This window comes from Alligator mississippiensis, chromosome 4 (genome assembly GCF_030867095.1).
Source record: "Alligator mississippiensis isolate rAllMis1 chromosome 4, rAllMis1, whole genome shotgun sequence".
Classification (NCBI taxonomy): domain Eukaryota; kingdom Metazoa; phylum Chordata; order Crocodylia; family Alligatoridae; genus Alligator; species Alligator mississippiensis.
The window spans coordinates 186295383-186319629 of NC_081827.1; the positions used below are offsets into that span (position 1 = coordinate 186295383).

The following is a 24247-nucleotide window of genomic DNA, read 5'->3' on the forward strand; positions in this document are numbered from 1 at the left end:
TTACCTTATTGGAAATGAAAAGTTTTAACATCATCAGAATGAAACCATTTGACATTAACAGAACCACATAGTCCAGCGATTCCAAATCACTTTGTTTTCTGGAATTTCCAATCCACAGTGAATTTCACAATTTTGACTTTTCATGTTTCCTTAGGAATTAAAACTAATTTAGTAATGTTATTTGTGTGGGGTGGAAATTCTAGTTTGAGTTGAATCTAGCTAATATAATTTGACTTGAAAAGGTAAGGAGACATAACTAAGTAGGGAAGTTCCTCCTACAAGATGCATTAACCATCACTATTTCTCTGCATCCATATAATGTCTTAAAGTTCTTAAGCATCTCTGAAATAATTGTTACAATTTGAGGATGCTGTCACTTTATATAAGTTATTAGTCTATTTATCTATTTACAGCAACACTTAAAGGCCTTGATTTAGATTGAATTCCCATTGTACTGGGTTTAGATTGAATTCCCATTGTATCGGGCACTATGCTTTCACAAAAATAAAGAGAGAACCCCATCTTTCAACTCACTTACAGTTTAATTAGATAAAGCAGACAAAGAATTAACATTATCAACCCTTTTTTACAAGTGGAGAACGTAGACATGGGGAGATTAAAGATTTTCCAAATGTCACACATGGAGTCTGTGATAGCCAAGGGCTTAAACTCAGATCTCAGAAATCTCAGTTCACTGCCTTAACCACAAGCCATTTTTTCCTCTCAGCAGCAGCTCAGTGATGGCATTCCAAACTAAACATCTGTATCTTCCTTTTGCTGATATTGTCTCCAAATCCAAAGTTTTCTGTATGCAAGTGTTCATACCATCTTGCCAAGAGCATATATCCTGATCTATTTGATTAAAAAGTATGCTTCTTCACCAAGGAAACAGTTGCTCCACTGAATTTTTCTACTTCATCTCTGAAAACCTGCAATATCCTCAAACAAAACAGTACATCAAATTAATCAATTTGCCACTACACAAATTGCTCCATTAATGCCTTAGTCTGGTGCCAGAATGTTTACAATCATTGGACACTCCCAAGAGCAATGATTACTAAATACTTAATTTGGATTTGCACTGGAGTCATCTGCCAATTGGAATCATGCCAAATTTGAAAGCCAACACGTGAAAAATAAAATACCTAATCAAACGATTGCAGTTTCATGGCTTGACAGAGGCATCTTTGCACCATATGTATGGCATCTCTTCTAGGTCATGCAAAGTATGTCCTAAATTTCATTGCTAGCAACTTTTAACTTCATGTTGAAACAAAGTTAAATGCAGAGGGTTATACAATTTGATTACAAACTAGTGACAGGATTTTCAATAAGCATGATGTTCTGAAGTAGAAATCCAGTGCAATGGATTCAGGCTTGTGAGGATTTAGTTTGTAATATAAATGCAAATCCTGCTCAATCCAAAAATATGCACATAGATTAGATGGGGGAAAAATATGCATCTATTGAATACATCAAACTTCAAAAGGAAATTACATGTGCTGATTGGAGGCAGACTTGAATACTCTGTTTGGTTCTGTGATTTGCTTGTGGTTACATCTTTCTGTTTAATAGCCTCTCAGACCTCCATTCCTCCATTCCAATAAAATTTCTTTTGACTTCACCAAGATAAATTCCAGATTAGCATCTGTTGAAAACACAGGAAAATTAGGTGGGTTACATCTAACAGTTTATGTTTTGTGACCTGGGATTTGTCCAGAGACATTAAAGACATAAAAATATATTAGGAAAAGTAAAAATGTATTAGGAAAGATTTCTCCTTTGATTCTGTTAATCAGATTAAAGATATATTAAGTTTCCAACCTTTATCTTCCCAAGTTACAACAAACCCACTTAGTGAAAACAGGATTAGGGTAAAAAAGCATTAGCAACACAGCATACAAATTTTAATGGCTCTCCTGTGTGCCTCAAGTTTCACCTATCAAACCCTGAGACTAGACTCAGCTATATGCAGCCTTACGAATCTCTCATAGAAAGCTTAGATATTTAAAGAGCAGTGCTCTGATTTTTTTTAAAAAAATCCCTTCCATATAAAATACCTTCAGAGAAAATTTCTCTCATTAAAACTCAGAGACATGAGTGTGAGTGAGATTAAGAATTATAACTGCTGCTTTCACACCAAAAGATTTTCCATAGGACAAAAAGGAAGATTCCATTAAAAGTCAAGGGGAGAGAGTTTCCAAATGGCCTAATTGCATAGAGTTTAGGGCAAAGGTGGGCAAAATGGTCAATCCAGCTGGCAGCTGGACTCCATTTCCCAGCAGCCCCTGCCAGCACGGCTGGGGCCAATCTCCATGAAGACCCCAGCCACAACTGCAGGAGAAAGCTCAAGGCTGGGGTTGCCATAGAGACCAGCCTCAGCCACATTGGCAGGGCATGTAGCAGGGCAGGGCAGGGGGCTGCTCCCAAGCCACTGGGATCTTGCAATGGGGGCATATTGCTCCAGAGCCAGAGCAGTGCCATGATCTGTAGCCTATATGCTCCAGGCAGAGGCAGGCAGGCAGGGGATCGCAGTTCTGCTTTGCCTCCTTGCATCAGTGACAGCCTCATCTGAAGCAGGGGCAGCGCCACAATGCCCTGCTTGTACGCCCCTGCCTGGAGCATGTTGGCTACAGATCATGGCTCTGCCCTGGCTCCGGAGCAAGCTGTCCCCATCACAAGATCCCAGTGGCTCCAGAGCAGCCTCCTGCTCTGCCCTGCTGCATGCTCTGCCAGGGTGGCTGGGGCTGGTCTCCATGGCAACCCCACACTTGAGCTTTCATGTGCAGCTGTGGCTGGTGTCTCCATGGAGACCGCCCCAGCCATGAGCAGAGGCGGCTGGGAAATGGAGTCCACCGCCAACTGGATTCAGCCCATGGGCTGGTCTTTGCCCATCCCTGGTTTAGGGGATGATACTTGAGCAATATTTTGTGGTTATGGCCTTGAGTGGGGAATTTTTGGAGTCCTTTCCATATTAAGAAATAGAAAATATAGTTTATTAAGATGTTTGGTGTCCCTTCCTGTTTACATCAATGGCAGCACTTTTAATGTGCAAGTGACAAGATCAATCATTTCATTATAACTTCAGCAGGACTCAGAAATGCTTGCATTTTCATTTGACCTAATAAGGACATAAGAGTGGCAAGAGTATAGTAATAAAAATCTAGTCTACAGTCATAAAAATGTTTATATGTATATATATATTATAGGACAAATTTAGAGGTGAATTAGTGAGTAAGAGCATAACAATTGACATAAATTATACCTTCTTCCAAACTCTTCACTTCAGTTTCATGCCTGTGTCTTCCTAAGAATGAGTAGAGTTAAACCAAGGATTAATTAGATGCTCCCACATGTCAGTCACCATTTGAACTTTGAAACTTATACATAACTTCTGAAAGTACTTCCCACAGCTGGGAGTCAGTCAGCAGTGTCAGGTCGCAGAGCTTTGGTGAACCATCTAAGAGCCTGTCCACATGCAAACATTAGTAAGTGATAAGTTAGAATGTGACTTTACAGTGTACTAGCCACCCTATGCGAACTCTTCTTGCAAGCAACTCCACTTTAGGAGACACTAGAAATAACTACCTTTTGCAAAAGCAGTGCTAATTTGCACTAAAGAATGTTCAGTGTGAGTTTGGAGTACACGGTAAAATCACATCCTAGATTCCTTCACTTTAATTTTCCTATACAGAGCAGCTGTTAAGTTGTATGCAACTCTTATGCCTAAGAAATCAAACATTTTGTTACCAGTTAGGAACTTTCTTGTACAGCAGATGTATCTGCTAGCAGAGCCCTTTACTGCTGTCACAGATACTTCTGAAATGTCACTGGAAGAGAGACTCTGAACTCTGTCAACTAGGAACACGTGGTTGGCACTCACTGGGTGCACACGTGCTATTAATGTTTCTGAACAAACTCCAGTGCAGTTTGTGCCAGAGTCAGATGCTCCCGGGCACAGTGTCTTCATGTGCACCTGGGACTGCAGGAATTTGAGCTGGGATGGTCCCGGGCACATGTGAAGATGCTGCACCTAGGAGCAGCTGACCTGGAGCAGGGAGCTCAGAGAATCAGCCCCACGCTCCGGGCAGCGTTGGGCAGTAAGGAGCTAGTTGGGACATGAGGGTACTGTATTGCAGGGCTAGCCAGCAGGCAGTTCCTGCACTGTATCACCCTTGGGGCTGACTGGAGCAGCCTACACATGCATTTGAGCACACATAAGTACTCCAGCATAGGATAGTACTTGTCTTGGGCAGTACTATCCTATGACAGAGTTAATTAGTTTAGTGTGCCCTAATACAGGTGCACGTGTAGATTGTGATGCTTTACTGCAGAGCTAATTAGTCAATTTTGCAATAAATCACACATGTAGATGCACCCACTGGTTGCCAGGCAAAGGCAGCAGAAGCCAGAGTATGGCTTCTGATCTGAGAGTTAGGGGACCTGGGTTCCATCCCTGGTTCCTCCGCTGACCTTCTGTGTCCCTTCACCTCTGTTTCCTCTCTAACTCTTTATCTACTCTTTAGGTTAGAGTCTATCTTTTACTATGGGTATATATGGTGCTCAGAATCATGAGGCTCCAATCTCAGGAAGGGTGTTTAGGTGTTACTTTGTAATCAGAAAAGGACTGTAGGACACAGCAGGTGTATCTACATGTGAATTTAAATGGGTTTAAATTTAACGTGCATTAAACTAATACAGATTAAATGGGTTTTGGCAGGTGTCTACATGTGTTGGGACTTGGGACTAAGTTGGAGAGTAGATTCATGCTAAATATCAGGAGGCACTACTTCACAGTCAGGGCGGCTAGGATCTGGAACCAACTTCCAAGGGAAGTAGTGCTCACTCCTACCCTGGGGGTCTTCAAAAGGAGGCTAGATAGACACCTTGCTGTGGATATTTGACCCCAGCATTCATTCCTGCCCATGGCAGAGGTTTGGACTTGATGATCTGCTCAGGTCCCTTCCGACCCTACCAACTATGAAACTTTAGTAAGAGGTTACCTCAGCCCTGCCGTGTGCCCCTGTGGCCATTGGGAGGAGCTCCAGCCTCCAGACACATGGCTGCCAGCACTTGGCAGCCATGCTGAAGCCAGAGCCAGCTGCCAGGATTTGGCAGCCATCTTGGAAACACACCACGGCCCTCTGATCCCTAGCCAGCCCCTTTCCTGTCCAAGAGCCTCATGCCCAGTACAGGGACAGCATGTGGCATCTCCCTCCTGGCCCACCCCAGGGATGCCCCTGCTGGCGACACCCAGCACCCCGCTGTTCCAGCCCAGCCCCTGCCAGTGATGACCAGCACCCCACACTCCTGCTAGCCATGGTGCTGGTCCTGCTGGTCCCAGCAGGCACTCTCCCCTCCAGGCCCCAGGAGAACCATGAACCTGGCATCAGGAGCCAGGGCACTGGCTGCAGAAGGCCCTGGCTAACCCCCTCTTCCTGAAGTTCGTGCTTCATCCCACCTGCCTTGCCGCTGAGACACCCCCTGCCCACCCCCAGCATCACTCTCAGGATACACATGGTTGGGAAAAAAACGTTATTAACCTCACAACACCCACCCCCATCCATCCTCCCTCCCATCTCAACAAACAGTGCACCTCTACCACCCTCCCCACCCACCATCAATAAAAAATCCACTTATAAGTGGCAAACTTTATAAATGCTGCCTAGCCCTTCGGGAGGAGAAGTGCCCAGCCAGGAGCCCTGGGACTGGGTTCTGGCCTGCCCCCTAGGGCCTTTGTATACACCACAAAATTGGCCTTTAAAATGGCTTAAATGTCCTTTTGCACCACTTTAATGGTGTTGCTGTTTGCAGGCTTGGCAGCATATTATGCTTTAAATGACTTTGGTATGTAGCAAGATAAAACACCTCCGAGGTATTTTAGTTTCCTACTTAACAAAGTGCAACAGTACACATGGCACAGAGAGTTGACATGCTTGGGGTTTGGCGGTCCCCACACAGCTTGAGCTGTGGGACCCGGTGGTAGCCCATGCAAGCAGGCTCCATAAAAACAGCAAGTCTGATTTTTTTTTTTTTTTTTCCCTCCCTGGAGTCTGCCTGAGCTGCGCGGAGGCCCAGTGATTCCCTTCATGGCTTCAGTGGGGCCAGTACTTCCCTCTGTGGCTGAGGTGCCCCCCAGGACCACCTGGGCCAGGTACCAGCAGGCAGGTGCCATCTGGGGGGCCCCACACAGCACAGGGACCGCTCGACCTGCCAGCAGCTCTCTCCACCCCCAGCCGCCGAGGAGGCAGGTAAGGATCAGGCCCCCACCCTTGTGTACACCCCATGGGGGTTTAGTTTGGTTTAATTCTCCCTAAATTGAAGTGGTGTTTTTAAAACCCCACCGTTTCAAGTTACAGAGAACTAAACAGAATTAAAACCCCATGGCATACACAAGTGCCCCTAGTGGCTGGGCAGACCCAGGACTAAATTCCCTGTGTTAATGCAGAGTAATGGGTCTACACATAGCTTAAAATCACCATTTTAAAGATGCATTAAGGGTGCACACATGTAAACACACACCTCTAATGTGGCTTAAATTGGGCTAATCCGCATTAAATGACCATGTGTGGACATGCCCAGCAGGTACTCAGGTCTTTGAAACCTGGTCTGTGTCTAGCACTCTGCAATGCTGGAGCAATTGTAAGTTGGCATCATTGTGCTCTTCTTAAAGATTGTTCTTCTATAATTTCAAAAAAAAAAATTGTTTCCTAGGCCACATGTCTTTGGTTAGTGGTCAAACACGCTACAACTTTAATGCTTCTCATATGGCCTTTGATTATCCTTTTTATTACAAAGAATGGAAAAAAATAGCAAAGATTGTTCTTGAATAAAAAACCTAAAGAAATGTACATGCAAAGATGATTAACACAGATTATATATTAAGAACCAAATCCTCTGATGATGTAAATGGGCATAACAGCAGCAAGTGCAATGGTACACTATATACCATTCATCCTGTATACACATCTTGAGTGAGGCCAAGGCCCTGTGGCTAAAATCAGAGGTGTACCTGGAATCTTGAGCATTCTGAGTGGCAGTGGCACTGAGGGCAGTGGCAGTGGCTGTTTTGCTAGCAGCAGCAGCCATTCAAGAAGCACAACTGCTGCTATTTCAGTACACGTGTCCTCCCACCAGGTTGGTCCTTGGGGCTGGTATTCCTGTTACCCCTCCCATTGTTGTGCTATTGGGTAAAGTAGAATGCTGTAGGCAATAAGGCAGGCCTGAAGCTGTATGAATTTAAAGCCTACAGGTCAGAAAGTTAGTAAAAGGCACAAAAGTATTTGGAATCTATTCAAGAGCATCCTGAGCTGGGTAGAATCGGTACTAATTGGCATATTAGATAAGGAAAGCATGTAGCACTATTCAGCTAAATCTGGTATGCTGGATATGAAAGGTGTGTAGGAATGTTGTAATTCAGGGCTGTCCAACTGCAACCACCTCTCCTACTGCCATGTGGTAGGATTGAGGGGAGAACCCCCCTGCAACACATGGCCCAGGGACCACATGCTGAGATCACGTGTGGTACCCATCCACACCAGTGTTGGATAACTGTCAGGTTATAATAAATTCATTAATCACCAAATTGTAAGATGCATGGCACCAAAACTGATTGACCTTATGTAGGTAATGATGAGAGCTAGATATAAATGCATATAATGTTTTAAAAGGATAAAAAACATACATTTTGAATTATCCTTGTACTATCCCTGATCTCTGCCAATCTGATCACCTGGTTAACAGTACTATATAATCAAAGGCTAGACTAATTTTATACTCACTGAATAGCTGCATACTTATTTGAACCATGTTGTGGTAGGATCTAACAGGCCTTTGGAAGAAATAACAACATAGGTACCGTAATACACAGGGTTTCAAATTAAGATTGCTCAAGTAACATCAGTCCTGGCTAAAGCTGTGTGTAAGAGTGTAAAGGAGAAGCAGGCTCTGCAACCCTCCCCTGGCCCTATCTGCTCCCCGCAGAGTGGGGGAGAAAACCGAGCCTGGAGTAGACCTAATGGAAGCCCCAAGGGAATACTCTTATGGCAGGGGCAGATGACTGTCAGCTGGCGAAGAAGCCAGCAGATTGGCTGCCAGGAGCTCCGGCGGGAGATAAGAAGCAGCTGTGGGGACCGGAAGGGAAGAGAGAGAAAGAGAGAAGCTGCCAGGCTGCAACTCTCCTGGACCAGGTAAGGTTGAGGCAGGCCACACCCCCTTGACTCCACTTGGGGCCAGGCCATTGGATCAGGTTCAAGTTGCCCCCCTGCATTGCTATAACCAGGAAACCATGATAAAAAGAACTGTTTACAGGTGACTCAATGACTAACTCTATGTAGTGAGGCCATGCACAGTAACAAATATGTGTCAGTGATCTGTGGATAATAGAAGCCCTGGTCACCCTATACTAGGGCCATCTCTATTTCTAAAATGTGCTCTTTTTCCTAATTAATACACAGTGTAACTTTTCTTTTATACAAAATCGAGTACTTTTAGCATATTTTCCACACCTCCACCTCGTATAACTGGAAATGACTCCAGGACGCATAGAACAACATGCCTGGCAAAATAATTATTTCTCATGTCTTTTAAATGGTAAGTCACATGAGTAAACTGCTCATTTAAGCTACATGCCAATATGCTGTCAACCTTCTGCAAATCTGCCCATTGTGCTTGGCATGATTTTTCTGCCAGGCCTCCTTACTTCTATTCTACAAGGTCATCCTCAGTGATGTCACTCTCCAGGATTTGAGAATCATTTCACCACATACAATATGGTCAGGGCAAAGCAACAGTTAGCACATAAAGTAGCTCTCAATGTCCAGATTCACTAGGAGGTTGGTTTAGGTGGCTCTGGATACTATATTAAGTCATTTTTAAGTGGTGAGGCCACATCTGGAGTACTGTGTCCATTTTTGCCCTCATCCCTTCCCCCTACAGAAAGCATATAGACAAATTGGAGAGAGTCCAGCAGAGGGCAGTGAAAATGGTTAGGGGACCGGGCCACATACATGACTGATGAGGCTGGGCTTATTTAGTCAGGAGAAGTAAAGACTGAGGGGGAATTTAATAGCAGCTTTCAACTACTTGAAGGGTGGTCATAACAAGAATGGAGCTAGACTGTTCTTAGTGGTGGCAGATGACAGAGCAAGGAGCAATGGTCTCAAGTTGCAGCAAGGGAAGTTTATTTCGGATATTAGGAAAAACTCTCTCACTAGGAGGGTGGTGAAGCACTGGAACAGGTTACCCAGAAAGGCGGTGGAATCTCCATCATTGGAGGTTTTTAAGACCTAGCTAGACAAACTTTGGTTGGGATGATCTAGTTGGGTGTTACCAAATTTGCCCATTACTTTGGGGTGTGCTTATTTATTAGGGATAGTTTCTAGGGTCTTGGTGATTCTGTCAATGTGCTGCTTGTGTTACTATACGGAGCTGTATCTCTCCCTTCTGCAAGCCCTCACCCCCAATGGAGCTATCCAATATCCATTAATTAATACAATATCACATCTTGTTCTCATGCACACACATGCTTTACCCACATAAACAATAGCAGATTTCCTTTCTTAGATAACATCGAAGGAACAGTGAGACTTGTTCCCAGGTTGTGGAAAAAAAACATTCATCATGCTCCTCCAATGCTTGGTCTTCACAGATGTAACCTAAACCTTCTTTTCTCCTACACCCTTTTACATTTACTGTTTTCCACGCAGTATCTTTCTGCCAGGCCCAAGTGTTATGATCCCTGGAGTACATTACTGAGCTATCATCAATTTGTAATCCCAGTGGGACTACTGGGTGGATTGTTCTAATTTCCTTGCCTGCCACAGTTATAAGGAATAACTGCAAGCTTTGCTGGTGGTGATTGTACGAAGCATTAACTAATCTCCACCAGGGCTGGAGGGCTAATTCTTCCTCCGTTACATGGGGCCGAATTAGGTTGATTGCTTCCATGGGAATTTGTCCCATCATGGCTTGCCGAATCGTTCCCATGATGACATTTTGGGTGAGAGTCTGACCTTGCTCACACGCTAAAGCCAATGATACATTATTTTGGAGGGACTGTACACCAGACATCATTAATTTTTCATCCCCTTCTATGAGTTTTTCCCCCCCAGGAAATACCTTACTTATTAGCTGCTGTTCTTCGCTTAACATTTTTAAAGATGCAGTTAATGGAGTTCCCATTTTCCCCATATTTTCAGTGGCATATGACAGCTTATTAGCAAGAACTTCTATATTTGCAGCATCAATTAAAGAGACTCCTGCTCCTACTGGTGCAATTTAATAACTTATGGTACAGGTTCCTCTTGAGTCCATGATGGCTTACAGAACTGGTAGCGACGCTGTAGGGCCAGGGGGTTGCTTCCATTTCCATAGAATCCATGAATATGACACAGATATTTTATTTCCTGGGCTCCAACTGACAAACACTTCCAGAGTTTCAGAGGCATCGCAGGTTCAGAATAGAGTCTGGACATCAGACTCCAGATACCTATGCACAGCAATGCTTTGGTGCAGCTATGGAATGTCAACATTCGTGTTTGGAGACCTGTGAGGGGACAGAGAAGAGAAAAACAAAACTCCCACACTCCCCCCATATATACTGGGAGAAGCTGGGATCAACAGTGCAGGGGAAAAGTGGAATATTGATCTATAAGAGGGTGGCCATAACAAGTTGAGCACTTCTCTGGCCTTTTCCTGCCTCAACATCGGGGTAGGCACTGACAAGCCTATCAGACGCGTATTTTCCAACGGCTCGAAGCCGTTCCTTCCTGCTAGCCAAGAAGGGTGGCCAGCAGAATAGAGAAGACTGTTTACCCTATTCCTTGACGGTCAGGTGGTTTACCCTTCCAGTCTTTGAGCTGTGAAGAATGAAACCATTTTCTCCAAGGTTTTCTACCTTTTCCATTCAGGATTTCAACCTGATTTTCAGTGTGGTAACTAGTAGCAGCAGACTTGGCTAAGGCATCAGCTTTATTGTTCCAATGTGCTTCTTCTGAGTGATTTTTCTGGTGCCCCTTTGTGTGAGTCACCCAGGTGTCCCCAGTTCTTTCTTTGATCAGGTCCTTTTCCCTATTTACTTTAAATCTAGTTTCCTGTACTATAGTCAGCACCTCCTTAGTGATTTCTCTGTTCATTTCTGCAGTGGGGGTGTGTATCAAAATGTCATCCACATATGAAATTACGTGTGAGTGGTGCTTAGGGCTCAAACGGTTCCACATTTTAGTGACATGGGCATGGCAAATACTAGGGGAAGAATGGAAACCTTGGGGAGTTCGGCTGAACGCATATTGTTGTCCCCTTTAGGTGAAAGCAAACTTATACCAACATGAAGGATGGAGGGGTATAGCCATGAAAGCATTAGCCAAATCGATTACAGAGAACCATTTGGAGCCAGCTGCTACTGCTGCTAAGATCTCATTGTATTTAGCTACCACAGGAGCAGCGGCAGGGGTGGCTGCATTTAAGGCACGAAAGTCTATTGTCATTCTCTAAGTGACCCCGTCCGCTTTAAGGACTGGCCATACTGGTGCATTGCAAATACTTTGCATAGGCACAAGCACTCCTTGTTCTAAAAGACTATCTATAGTAGTTCTAATGCCTTCCTCTGCTGCAGCTGGGTATTTATACTGTCTTTGAGGATGGGGATCTTTTCCTTTAATCAAAACTTCAGCATTTATTTTTCCACACTCCGCCTTATGTTTAGTCCACACACTGGGAAATTCCTGTACCCATGGATCACTAATGGAGGTTAGGGTGGCAGTAGGTGCCTTTATGGTAGCACAACGATGCACAGCAGAGACTTCTGCAGGTCCTTCTTTTAACTTCCATAACACCCCATTAGCTAGATCTACAGTTAGCTGAAATGCCTGGAGGAAAGGAACTCCTAGGATTCCCTTCTCATTTCCCTCATGAGCACAGCACTCTACTTTTCCTTGCAATCTGTCAATTTGCAAGGGAACATCCTGCCAGACAGGAGCTTCCTGAATTTCTCCCCCATATCCACTGAGCTGAACATGTTGCGTGGTGGGTCTCCCTCCAGAGATCCACCAGGGACTTAGAATATTTACCGAGGATCCAGTATCCACTAGCAATTGGGCTAACATCCCTGGGTTCCCCACTGTAGCCCTCACAGTGGGTCTCCCCCATACATCACACTGAAGTCTTGTGACCAGCTGGGGAGGCCCGAGGAGAACCGGGCACCCCTATTGATCAGCAGACTCCCTCTGGAGCCTCCACTCAGGAGAGGAGGCAGGGGTCTGGCGCTGACAGGGAGCAGGCACATGGGATGCACTCTGTACTGGGGCAGTGGGCTGAGGAGGTGCTCCCTGCATTAACTCTGCTCTCCGCATGGCTTGAGACAAAGCATTAATCAGGACACTAATGGGCTGGTGATCATATTTTCCCATATCTTCCCCTAAATTCACTAGCTCTTTCCAAATCATTCTCCTAAGGGTCTCTTTGGGCTGTCGTTGCCCAGGGTTGTGAGGCAAAGGGGAATTAGAATTGGGAGGGCGACTGGCAGAGTGAGGAACATTATTTGCAAAGGTGATAGCCTGCACAGGCTCTGATGTAATCTTTTTGCCTGCTTGTCTCTTTAAAACACCAGTCTCTGCAGCAAATCTCCTGCTTGTTTGATTTTTGCCACTAGTTCATTCCAGGTCATGTGTGCTAAATCCACAACCCCTATGGTCATTTTTGTCTGGGAATTTAACCCTGCATAGGTGCTCTGTATTAATTCAAGTCCCTGATAATGGAAAGTGATAACTCCATTCTCTTCTGTCTGGGGCAATGAATCAGAGAGAGCTGCTAGCATTTTCTTTCGGATCAGGTAAGATTCTGGGGCTTCTCCTGGCTTCTGCTCTTCCATTACATACAATTTCTTAAGGGAAGAAGCAGGCAGTAATATTTTAAGAGCACTTATCATCCATTCCCAGGGTCCAGGAGCAGTTCGTTCCCAAGAATCTATGCCCATGTCTAAAGCATCTGCATCACAAGGAGAGGCACATAACTGAGCTACTTAAGTTAAGTCTGTGCCATCAGCAGCGGGGTACATTTGCCAAACACGAGCCAGCCATGCAATAGCAGTGTCTCGGTTCAGTGGCCCCAGTCTCTCAGCAATAGCCTTGTCTTGACTGGGAGACCATCTGACTATGTCAGTGACTGTCTCCGTTGTGGGAAGATCATCTCCTGCAACTAGGCGTTTAACCTCCTTTGTGGAAACAGGGGCAACATTATGCACATAGGGCCAATCGGGGTTGAATGGGCTTTTGGGGACTGCATCAGGGAGTACCTCTATTTTCCCAGGGGACTCAAAATCACAATCCTCTCTCAACCTTACAGCTGCTACCACTTCCTTATGGACACTAAGTTGGGCATGCAATTTATTGATCTCTGCCTCATACTTCTGATGGCTTGCTGCTGTCTTTGCTGCCTTATTTTCCTCTACTAGGAAACGAGTTGCTGCTCTCGCTTCTTCTGACAACACTTTTGTGTGTGCTAATTCTTTCTTATACAGCTCTAAAGTCTTGCTTGCATTGTCTCTGTCTTCCTGCATATCTCTAAGTAACGTTACCAGTTTAAGCTTTTCTGCTACAAAATCACACCCATTTATCTCACAATCTTTCAAACGCTGTTGTAACTGTTCTTTTTCAAGCTCCAATTCCTGCTTCTCCTTTAACATCTCAATCATTTCCAAACATGCATAAAACAATGCCCAGGCAGCAGCTGCATCTTTTGCACTACTACATGGCTTAAGAGTGTTGCAATACTGTTCAAAACTCAAACCTGCCTCAGTCAGGGGATTCTCACCCTTGAAGCACCCTTTTTCCCAGGGGCATTTTCCCTTCTTCATTACCCATCTTTCTAACCTGCAGGGTTTCTCCTGCCTCAAACGAGCAGCTAAAGGGGTTTTACCAGACATCTCCATTTCCCTTATCACACTAATGATCACTATCAAAAAGCCTCTTTTACACAGTCACTTAGATTCCACACTGCCACAGTATTACTCCACAATCCTAGTTCTAAAGTACAACTCTTAACTCTACAGCACAGTCTTCAAGTTATTCCAGCACAGTTCTTAACTTAAAAGTTACAGGAGGTTCTATGAGAGAGGGACCTAGCTGAAGGAGCTTGGTCTGATTAGAAAGAAAAGAGAAAAAAGGAAAAGAAAAAGGAAAGTAAAGCTTTCAGATCGGTGCCTCAGTTTACCACTCTGCAGCAACTACTCAACAATTACCACGCGATTAGAGTCACGTGCTGCCAGCCTTCTCCATCAATTTTGTTACCAAATTTGCCCATTACTTTGGGGTGTGCTCATTTTTTAGGGATAGTTTCTAGGGTCTTGGTGATTCTGTCAATGTGCTGCTTGTGTTACTATATGGAGCTGTATCTCTCCCTTCTGCAAGCCCTCACCCCCAGTGGAGCTATCTTGTAGGACTCAATTTCAATGGGACTGGGTTCCTCCAGTCACCCAATCAGTCATACACACAAACACACACAAATTAACGTGACACGCCTGACCTGGCCGGGCTGATCAGCATGGACAGGCTGACACCCTCATATGCCAAGAATCAGTTCATAAGAGCAACAATAAAATGCAGTCAGACACAAGCACAGGTGAACAGAATCCCTCTGAATCCGGCTGGGTGTCTAGCTGACACCCTCATGGGCCAGCATTCAGTTCATAGGGCACGTCTGAGTCAAACTGGGTCAATCAGCCTGTACAAGCTGATCCCCTTATGTGTTTCAAACTCAGCACGTCCCAATCTTTGGCCTCTTGATGAGCAGACCCCACAATATTTTTGGGCTTCACAGGGATCTTTAGCTTAGGTAAAAGAAGCATTGCTGCAGGGCACAGAAGGAAAGAGAAGCAGAGAAGGAAAAATATACCCAGTTACTACCAGTTTGACTATAAAAGTTATTTATTGCTAAGCATATGAAATATATAATGGTACTAGTAGTAATAGATATGCAAAAGAAAAACAAACACAAACAATTACAGTACTACCCTGGTTTCACTAAGTATTTGGGGAAACTTAGCTCAAGCTTAACTGATAAAGTTCAGGTTCAGAAGTTTATGTCTAGAGAGAAAAGAGAGAGAGAGCGCTGGGATCTCACCAGTCTGAGGCACTCAGGCTGCAGAGCTGACAGGCACAGTCCTTGAAGGGAGATGATCTGTTTTTCCAGCGTCCCAAGAACGACAGGAGATGGTGTCAGCACAGGAGTTTTCTTCTTCTTCTTTCTTCCTTTCTTTCTTCTTCTTGTTCTTCTTCTTCTTTAAGTGCACACACTTTTAACAGATTTTTATACCCTCAGTTCAGCTGCTTCGAAGCATCCTTAATTGTGTAAATCATTGTCTTTTCTATTGACAAGGGGTTATCTGGTTTGGAACATCTCAAGAAACTGATTGATAATCAGGAAACACTTAAGATTAGGGAGTAACCAAATACTTGGGAGCCAGCTTGAGATTCCTATGGATGGCAGATATCCTGATGGGATATCTCATGGTTTCTTCAGAAACAATAGATAGCTTGCAGCATCAGGATTTTGGATTTTTACTTGTTGTGCACAAGCCTCAGCTTAGCATGACTTTTCCAGATTTTACTATAGTCTTTTAACAGACTTAAAGTAATTATTGGGGTGTTCATAACCTTTTGTGGAGAGGACTCCCACCAGTCGTCTTGGGAAAAGTATGACAACACCAGTGATTAGGGCTCTGGCAGGCTGGATGCCGTGATGAACCCTTAACCATTGTTCAAATGTTGCCCATACACCCTCTGACTCAGTGTCTTGCCTCAGCATTCCCTAACCCAGCAACCGAGTTTTAGTCAATCAAGTTTAAATAGGCCTCCCATAGTGGGACCGGGGAATGTACGGCCCGAGATGCCTATTAAACTTAGAGGTGTGTGTGTGTCTGGAGGGGGGAAAAGTCCTTAGTAAATCCAGATTAGAACTGGTCTGATAAATGCTGAGCTGGGTGTGTATGAACATGGGTTGATTAACATTTGGAGCACAGATTTCCCATCATGCAGTGCTCCCCTGCTTCTCTGGTCCCAGAATTCACTGCAGTCTCTGCTTCAGGCTTTCTGTTCTCCATCTCTCATGTAAATGAATGGTCATCTGGTTCCATCTCGGATGTAAATGAGACCTAGGGCAGTTGGTTCACTCTTGTCACCCTTATCTTGAGGGTCTTAGGTGCGTCTCTCACTGCATCTTAATGACTTTCGTTTAGGTAGAGGAGGGGAGGGAGGGGGTGTGAGTCCTTTGTGAGTCAGACAAACTTCATCCTGTGCCAGGGTTGCCCAAGAACACATAGCTGAGACGTAACATGCGGAAGGTCAATCTTTGAGCAGATGGTTGGACTAGATGTCCTCCTGAGGTCCCTTCCAACCCTAATTGTCTATGATTCTATGATTTTTGCTTTTAGGGTGATTTTGCTGCATTTATTGTACTAAGAAGAGTATATTTCTGGCCATCTGTTTTGATACAGTATCCTTGGGGAGCAGGGGAGGGAGAGAATGGAATTCCCGTTAAAGACTCCATCAAGAGCCTTGCTATGCACATCCACATAAGGGAATAAAGACTATAAGGAGTCCCGTAACACATCTCCTGAGATTATTTTGTCAGAATAAGTGCAATGGAGGTGGGATGGAAGCAGTGACTGCTGGGATGCTATTTTCCTTCTATGCCTGTAGATGTGGAGCAGGCAGACAGGGATGGTAGATGGGAAGAGCCTTGAGTTCCCCCATGCTCCCTATCAACATTCCAGCAAGCACAGATAAGCCAGCTGCACTGGGGAAAGGCTACTTACCTTTCCTAGAAAACAGAGCAGTATAATTCATCCTTATCCCACTTCTGGGGTAGCACAATTATGAGACACCCCTTTTTGAAATGCAAAGTGCCAGTACAGTGCCAGGATTTTGGTTTAAGCTCCAGTGAGGTCTGATTAATTTCAAATGATTTGGGATCTGGACCTGGCTTTAAAAATGCATTGATTTGCTGTGGTTCTCATCATCATCAATGCTAACCAAAGGGATTCTTGTATACTAATATTTCAGCAGGTTGATAATGGCTATCCAACCTTTGAACACTTAGAATTAGGTGGAGGGCTGAATAAAACAATTGAAAATACAAAAGATAATGCACTTAGTCAGACTAAGTTGATTCTATGGATATATAGGTGATTTCCTTCCAAAATTGGGGTGCATGCCACAGGCAATATATCTGAAGGTAGAATTTGGCCCTTAAAGATCCATTCTCTCCTATTACTGAGTATGAATAGACTTGTTTAGTAGACAACACTGTTTTTTCCATTTCTGCTACTAAAAATATCTATCCACATTATCTACAGCCTTTAGTCATGAATATCACATCACCATGTTCGCATTTTTTCATGGGAAAAGAAAATTGTTTGTATTTTCCCTCCCAAGACATATTCTAAAAAGAATCCATCAAAACCTCAAATCTCTCTAGGTTCTCTGCACTCTAATGCACATGGTCCCATCTAGGCAACAGCAGATATTTCCATTCTGTCCATTTACAGTGGGCTGTTATGTTTCAAAAAGAAAAAGAAGTTAGACTATATAGTTTGCTTTAGGGTACCTCCTGTATAATCTACTCTGGAACAAAACTAACCTCTCCAGATGAATATCTTCTAAAACCTCTCTCCTTAGGGCAATGGGGGCCAACTCTTTTGGCAGAAATTAAGCCCTGTGCCCTTGCCAAGGGCACTCTGTGTTCCTTCCTCTGCCTGATCTGCTGCTTTGCTTTCTGCTTCTTCCCTGATCTGCCATGTACCATACACAGATTCTGCCTGTACCACTTGTGGCATGTTTACCACATTGGCCATGGTAAGATTGGCCGTCCCTGCCTCAAGGGCTCAATGATTCAACTTAAAACCAATAGGACCTGATTTTTAGTGCCCAGTTTCTCAACATAGTGGGCTAAACTGTTTACTGTATGAAAACTATACATAAAGTATTATGATTATAATTTACCCAAAAGGGAATATTCTAACTAGAGGGCCAAATCATGCATAATAATCTTCAGAAACTTCTATTCAGATTCAAAGTTGCTGTACAGTGCAGCCTTGTGCATAATATGCAATTAATTTGCCTCAGATATTCGTTTACTAGATTTCTATTTGTATGGAAGTCTAGACAGTAGTTGTATTATGCAAACACTGGTATTTGTACATAAGCTAGGTAGCCACAAAGGAGCGAAAGTATTCTGCTAGCTGCTCTTTCTGATTTGTTAGCTGATTAGTTTGAAAGGTTTAAATTAGTCAGGGGCCAGGTACAAAGTGACCAATCACACTATAAATATCTAATAAGGAACAATTCAAATGAACAATTCATAAGCAACCAATCTGAAGAAAATTGGTCATTCAAACTATTGAGAAAATATTTATAAAGAAACCATGCAGAATAAGGATTGGTTTATGAATAGTAAAAGATCTACATTCAGAGTGGGTGTATCTAGATACTCATTACTGTACTTTTGCTAATGCACATTAAATTTAGTACCTCCATTGTGAGGTACTAGAAGAAGCTGTGTTAGCCTATTTTAATGCACTTTAGTGAAAGCGCATATTTTTTGTGATGCTTTAATGTAAATTAAAATAGGCTAAGGTGCATTAAAACACATATCTAGACATGCCCAGTGATTTATTATTTATAACACGGGAACCTGTGAGCTTTACTCTTAAATAGAAAAGGGAATTCTAATGCATGAACCAGGGAAAAAATAGTGTTTTTTGTAGTACTTATATTTTACATTTGAGTATTCACAAATGCTTCCCTTGTACAGTTTGTTCTCTAACAATCCTGACCCATTATTTCCATTCGCTTTAGTGGGGACTGGATCAGGTTTCATGTTGGAAACAGTTTGATTCATGGCAAAAACAAACAAAAAAAGACAGCTTGGAAAAAATAGTTAGAAGTAGTATATTGAAGTAGTATCAGTATTTATTGGATTAAGTTTTGGGGCCAGAATTGATATTTATATTCAATTGCAAAATTGTCAGCATTTGGTTTATTGTTTCCTAATTCTCTTCTGAAAATATTTGAATTCAGCAATGATGATAATAGCCAACAATGGCATAAATATAAAATTGAATCCAGTCTGGGAGGGGGAAAAAAACACTGGTGAAGAAGAAAGATATTCTTGCAATTAACAGACTTGTGAGATCTAGGTTCAATTCCTGGTTTTGTTCCAGACTTCCTGTCTGACTTCTGGATTGCTGGTTGTAGCTGTGTTGATATAAGGACATAGGTAGATAAGGTTCTTTGGGTAGATGTGATATTTTTTATTAGACCACCTAAATAGTTGAAAAACTTGTTCTTTGCAAGCTTTCAGGCACAAACACCCTTCTTCAGGCTTAGGGAGAGTCTCTCTCTCCATGCCTGAAGACTCTCCCTATGCCTGAAGAAGGGTTTTTGTGCCTGAAAGCTTGCAAAGAACAATGTATAACTTCTGATTGCTTAATTTTTCTGGGCCTCAGTTTGCCAAATGGAGATCAGAATTCGCCATTTGCCTGTCATCTATTCAGACTATGACCTCTGTGGAATCGTCTTCTACCATTTGCATATAGAATAGGAAGAATAGGACCCAGGCTTGGCAGGGGCATATTATCTACAGCCCACTCTAATACTATTAATAATAAATCTACAAGCTGTGTTTTCATGTTTAATTTGGTGAAAGAAAAGACTCAAGTATATTTTGTTAAATGAGCTTCATCACAGTTAACGCAAATTTACAGGCATTTGACCTCTGCTCACAGTGTTCCAATAAACTGTCATCTGTGTGATCAGACTTTAAATGCAACACAGACAACAGATTCCTAAACTGTTGAAATCTAAATGTAATGTGAACAATGCAATATGTTCCTTCCTCTATTTTCTTCATTGGTATCAAATTGTTTAAACTGATGTTGGCCAAAAAGTGAAATGATTGCACACTTCTGTTCTTCTAAAATGGAAATATCCCAATATGTTATTGCTGGCACAGTACTATTCTCAGGGGCAACATTAGCAAGGCAACAGTAGCCTTTGCACATGCCCTTCACCATGCAATCCCCCAACATCTTCCAGTAATAATGTAATAGTGCAACAGAGCTAATGACAAATAATCATGAAATTTTATATACTATGAAATATCTTCAGTTTAACTGTAACTGACAATGAATACACTTCAGTCTAAATATTATACATCTCTTGGAAAGAAGGCTACTGTTCTCTGGCATCCAAGAGCAGTCTATTATTCTGTCAATGCTCACTTTGTTTTCATGTTCCCTTAGGTTTCGCTAATGTATTTTGCATGCTTTTAGCTTTGTCTTGTTTAGATTGTTGCCATAAAAGTCATCAAGGCTAACCAATATCTTATGAGTCGCAGATTAAGGAGTATAGAATATAAACCTGTAGAATTCCACAACAGGAACTTATTCCTAGAGTATTTAGAAATGTTTCCTTTGCTATCCTTTTTAATCCTGGACATTTTCCCTGATCCTGCTTCATTCTTGCTCTGCTGCACAGGTTTTTAGTATAGGCTGATGGTGGGTAATTGCTGGAGCAGAATATACTCTGGCAATCCTTATCTGGCAAGTGGTTACATGAGGATTACAAAAAGATAAGAGCAGCTCTAAATTGTACACGGAGCCACACAAAGAATCAGTGTAAAACCAGTCTACAACTGCCTCTCCTTTAAGCAGGCTAACCTTTTTTTTCTTTCAGACAATTGTACTTTTCACTTTTATATTTAGCCAGTGTATTTAAACATTTTTAATAAAGGAGAGAAAAATCCCTGCTTGGAGGGTTTGGATGAGCTAGTGCTGACCCAAACCTGATCACTGTGACATATTTTTGTTGTTACAGTTTTGCTCCCCTTGTTTGCCTTGGCTGCTCGCAGCAGAATTCTTCTGTGAGGCGGGATAAGGCATTTGCTTAACAGTGGCTATGGCAGTTAGTCTCTTAGCAGATTCTTCTGCATTTGGCATTACTCCTGGCATGTGACTGTCTATCCATCATATGATTGTCTGACTTTTGTTAACCTGCAGGATGGTATTTGATTTCAGTGAATCTGAGCATTTCAAGCTATGTAAGAGAAGATCTTGAATAAATCCCTCCTGGAATTAATCCTGCATGTGTCTAAACAGTTTGCAGCTGTATTAGGGATGTAGGTGCAGATTGCATGGGGACTGTACAGCTATAGCAGCTGTATGACAAGTGCTCCCTTCCTACATATCAGCAGAAACTTCTTAACTTTACTGATGATGCATTTCACAGTTTTAGTCCCCTTTCCATTTATCCAACCTGGTATCACAAAATCAACTCTGCCTTCCCTATACCAACAAAGCTCCCTTTGATTTTTCACTTCAGTGCCTAGCATTTTCTCTCATACATTTTTTTCCTTAAAGGGCAAAGATTAAAATTTGTAAAATAGCCATTCTATTCAAGTCCCTCTTCAAAACTCACCTCTTCCATGCTGTAAAGTGTAATCCAAATGTTGCAAGTGACTGACTAAAAATTGTCTGTGGCCTGTTATACTTAATTTTCAAGCCATCTCCTCAGGTCTACCTTTGCCCGCTTGTTTGTCTCTTGTCTTTCAGCTTCCAAGCAATTTGGGGCAAAAACTATCAATACGTATATGTTTACAGTGCCTAGTACATGTAGCACAATCTGGGTATGGCATTTTATGTGGTACCACAACATAAAAGTATAACAACAGTAGTAGTAGTTGCAGCTCTGAATTTGCTATTACAATGATAATAGAATCTAGGATAAGGATGCCATTTTATGAAATAACTGAAAAAATCTGAATAAAATAAAACCTGGTTGCCCTCATCTGACTGCCGCTTGCCATTTGGGAACCTTTATGTACCAGTGATCCAAGTGTAACATTGGTTAATCGTCACTGAAAATTATTTGCTATTTGATTTGATCTCTTGCATGTGCCTGGCTGAGAAAAGAATCACTCCTTGAAATCAACTTCTCTTATTGTTCCTTATGTATTAAGTTTTCTTTGATTTCAGTTCTGAAATAGTTTCTCCATCCCCAATGCCAGTATTCTTGATTTGCCACACAATAAATAAAATTATGTGGAACAGAAAAGTCTATTGAATTTGCACTCCCATCAAATTGCATGTTTCTGGATGGGTGGATTTTTAATAACAAATAATGACACAATTATTTGTTCTTTTTGCCCTGAATTAATGAAAACCACGTCCAGTCCTTAATTCCCCTTAAAACTGTCATATGAAAACATCCTTTTTTGGATTTGACCTAGTCTGTCACAGTCAAATCACACAGCACCACTAAATGACTACCGGGTGCTTCTTCATGTAAACAACCCATGTTACAAAATGGCTTGCCACTGTTTACCTTTGAGGTGTCAGTGTATTTGCTGAGGGGCTGAACTCAGCCATCACCATCACCATTTCCATTTTGACTTCTTAATGAAGCTTGAATCCCACAGCACCAATCAGACTTTTCCATAGGAGTGGTTTGGATAGGGACTGTAGATACTGCAATACCATGAGAAGATCTATTTTCATTGCATTTTGGGTTCCGATGAAAGCCTAAAGTCCTGATGTACTTCCTGGAAATCCGAACCATGATAGCTTTTTAAACTCAGTTTCTTAATCAGTGGGGTCAATCAAAAATCCTTAGATTTATCCAAACTCAACTTCTGAACTTTTGACATTGGCCCATCACTAATGGAAGTGACTTTTACACAGATGCAGTAGGGCACTGTCAGCAAATGGCATTGCAACTAACACCAGATGTGAAAACTGTGTGTGGCATTCTTAATAACAGGAATAGATTAAGAAAATGTGAAACCATAGAAGATGTACTGAAATCCCTCAGTACCAGTGAAGCCAACACCATGCATGGCTAGTTCTGGGACTAGAGACAACCACCTGGAATATGAAAATGAATGAAAGTGCCTGCCCTCAGGAACAAATAAAAGAATCTCACAATTTCCCCATCCATGTTTTAAAAGATTCAGTGCCTTTTAACCCCACAAATCAAAGAAGGATTTTCCCAGCATTGCTTAAACCTTTTTTGTGATTACTGAAAACAAGCATCAAAACTTTGACTTTCTAAAACTCTGGGTGTCCTTGTCTCTTAATCAGATGCATATTTTGGCACTATGAAAGCCTTCCTCAATTGGCACGGGCAAAGCATGTGTTAATATGAGTCAGAGAATGAGTCAGTAATAGTAATGTTACACTTCTCCCATGGGCTCAACCAACCCCTTATGGATGAAATGCCTCTGCTTAATCTGAGGCATTTGCTCAGGTTTGCTCCTGTCATAGTAAAATTGAGTACATAGAGTAGCCATGTCCAGATTAGGAGACAATAGTTTGGCACCAAGCACATGCCAGTTCTAGTTTTATTGTTTCACCACTTTATTTTATCACAAGGAATCATAAAAAAGAAACCTTTATTCCAAAAATAATGAATGGAATCATTCATTTACATCTGCCTCTGATTAGCTGAGCTAGTTCATGGTTAAAAGAATTATATATACAGACATAGCATATATGTTCAGGATCTTCCTTTAGCAGAGATACATGAGTGAAAACCCACCCTGACCAGCTGTATGGCCATGGATTCTAGCAAGCACGTCTTCTGCCACAGCAGTTCAGCTTCTTGGGACTTGGAGCACTAGCATGTATGGGAGTATTTTCTGTCTGGCTTCCAATCAAGAACATGTTGTGCTTCTGATTAGTGGTTGCTACTGACTGAATCATAGGCCTGAATCATAAACCACTGAAATCAGTGGGAAGACTTTCCATTTACTTGGATGGACTCTGGAGTAGATTGCTAAGCACTAGACAGTGTGGGGTAACTATTCCCCTAGTTAGAGTGGAGTAGCTTTGTCTGCTAGGAATGGTAGCATATGGGCAGGTGTATTAGGCAGCTATAGAGAGACCTTGCCCTTGTACCTGAATAGTGGATTACAGTTCATTGTGCCCTTTCCCACTCCCTTGAGCATGAATGATTTACCATGGGATTAAGCCCAAATATACCAGCATGCATAATACAGAGTCAAAATAATACTTATTAATATTTGTATAGCTGGAGCATGGTGGCAGAACAGTTTAGGCCTCCTACTGTGACTGAGCAGTTAAGCCATTTTGCAGCAACTCCAAAGGCTACATCTCAGTAATCCTGGCTGTGAATAGGCACCTAGTCATTTGGACTGGAAATTCAAAGATAGCTGGATGTAAGGCCAGCCACATCAC

General features: G+C 42.6%; 1 long non-coding RNA gene across 4 annotated transcripts in view; it reads right to left on the reverse strand.

Moving 5' to 3' along the window:
- Positions 1–523: 523 nt before the first annotated feature.
- LOC132250372 (uncharacterized) overlaps positions 524–24247 on the reverse strand; it is a 56200-nt gene continuing 32476 nt past the window's right edge. Inside the window, exons 4-6 of one of the 4 annotated variants that reach the window (XR_009462067.1) lie at positions 3266–3307; positions 1498–1648; positions 524–939 (exon numbers count right to left, since the gene is read on the reverse strand). This is a non-coding gene — a long non-coding RNA (uncharacterized LOC132250372). Of the gene's footprint in view, positions 1649–3265; positions 3308–24247 lie in introns of all 4 variants that reach the window. The other 3 variants (XR_009462065.1, XR_009462064.1, XR_009462066.1) reach the window with 3 other exon arrangements.